Here is a 2,011-nt window from a genome sequence, read left to right as displayed (position 1 = left end):
ATGTATATATGAATGTACTTGATGGGGATAGGGAGCACATACCACAGTGGATGTGTGGCAGTCAAAGAACAATGTGTGGGAGTCTGTTCTCTCCTTCTAGCATATAGGTCCTGGGGTGGAACTTAGATCATTAAGCTTGGCAGCAAGCACCCTTACCTACTGAATGATCTCGCTGACCACTCAATAGGAACTTTCTTCTTCTTTGCTTATAATAAGTAGAAATGAAAGAATTCACAGCTGCAATTAATTTTAAGCTTTTTATAAGACTCTACTGTTAGAAATCCATGGCAAAATGTTACAAAAAGATTTCAAAAATGTATATATAGACATGAATTTTAAAATTTTTAAAAAATTTTCATGTGTTTATGTTGTGTGTGTTGTGTGTGTACACACATGCATTTGTGTTTGTGAATAAGGGCACACATGTGCCATGGAGCACATGTGGAGATCAGAAGACAAGCTCCGGTATCAGTCCTAGCCTTCCACTTTGAGACAAGGTCTTTTTGTTGTTTGTCCCTATGTGTTCCAGGCTCACTGGCCTTTAATCTTTAGAGGATTCTCATGTCTCTGCCTCCCATCTTGCCTTAGAAGCACTGGGATTACAGGTGACTGCTGCAGTGTCTACCTGTATATGGGTTCTGGGAATATGAACTCAGGTGCTTACACTTGTGCAGCAAGCTCTTTACCCATTGAGCCATTTCTCTAACCTTTAAATTTTCTTCTTTTAAATTTTTTTGTTGTTGTTGGGCATAGTGGCATGCCTTTAATCCCAGCAGTTGGGAGGCAGAGGCAGGTGGATCTCTGTGAGTTCAAGTTCAGTCTGTTCTACATAGCAAAAACTCAGGCCAGCTGGGGCTACAGGGAGATCCTGTCTCAAAAAGACCAAAAAAAGAAATTAAAAATGTTTTATTTTACATATGAGTATTTTGCATACACATATGAAGGTGCACCTGAGACTGCAGTACCTGTGGAGGCCAGGAGAAAGGGTCAGATCCCTTGGAACTGAAGTTATAGGTGATTATGAGCTGCCCTGTGAGTGCTGGGAGCCAAACTTGGGACCTCTGCAAGAGCAGTCAGTGCTCTTAACCACTGAGCCATGGTCTCCAGCCACCCCCCCCCCTTTTAAATTTATTTTGGCTGATTTTGTAGATTTTTTTTAAAGTGAAAATTTCACACATACCATCGGACAGGGTGCACTTGATCTGTTGATGGAAATAGCAAGGCTCAGGAAAACGCTAGCCTGTCCTTTTAGTCTACCCCAAAGACAGAACAGAGTTTCTAAACTATCTACATCACATGCCCAGCACTGAAATGAATTTTGAAAATCAATCCTTTGGTAAATGGGGGAATAAGTACAGGGAAAGAAGTTTTCAGGTCAGTAAGATGGCTCAGTAGGTAAATGTGCTTGCTGCCAAGCCTGGCAACCTGAGTTTGTTCCAGGAACCTACAGGATGGAAAGAGAGAACTGACTTCCACAAATTGTCCTCTGACCTTCACACATGCATCATGGCGTGTGTACACATATATACTCGCATGTATATGTGTGGCAATAAATAAATGTAATAAAAATTTAAAAGAGAAGTTTCCTATGTATATTGTTTAAAAATAAAAAAGCCTTGAGCACACTTTTAGTCCCAGCACTGAGGAGGCAGAGGCAGGCGTATCTCCATGAGTTTAAGGCCAGCCTGGTCTATATAGTGAGTTCCAGACCAGTTAGGGGCTACAGGGAGACCCTGTCTCAAAAAAAAAAAAAAGACGAAAAAAAATTAAAGATAAAAAAGCCTGCTATATAACAGTATATATCATATGCTATTTGTATCTAATGAGAAAGTTGTATTTGTAGAACTGGGGATGTAGCTCATTTGAGGCCTTGCGTGTACAAAATCCAGTTCTATCCCAGCACCACATAAATCAGGCATGGAGCAGGAGGATCAAAAGTACAAGGTCATTCTCAGCTACAGAATGAGTTTGAGATCAACCTCAACCCTGTCTTTGTCTTTAAAAAAAAAAA

At 40.5% G+C, this 2,011-nt stretch overlaps 1 protein-coding gene across 4 annotated transcripts in view; it reads left to right on the top strand.

The window, feature by feature from the left end:
- The window catches only part of Psen1 (presenilin 1), a 65,322-nt gene that overhangs the window by 37,802 nt on the left and 25,509 nt on the right, over positions 1-2,011 (top strand). The window lies entirely within an intron of this gene.

Source organism: Nannospalax galili, unplaced genomic scaffold (genome assembly GCF_000622305.1).
Source record: "Nannospalax galili isolate Female #2095 unplaced genomic scaffold, S.galili_v1.0 scaffold24, whole genome shotgun sequence".
In the NCBI taxonomy this organism is placed as follows: domain Eukaryota; kingdom Metazoa; phylum Chordata; class Mammalia; order Rodentia; family Spalacidae; genus Nannospalax; species Nannospalax galili.
The sequence above is the reverse complement of the archived record's forward strand: the minus strand, read 5'-3'. Positions and strand labels throughout refer to the sequence as shown.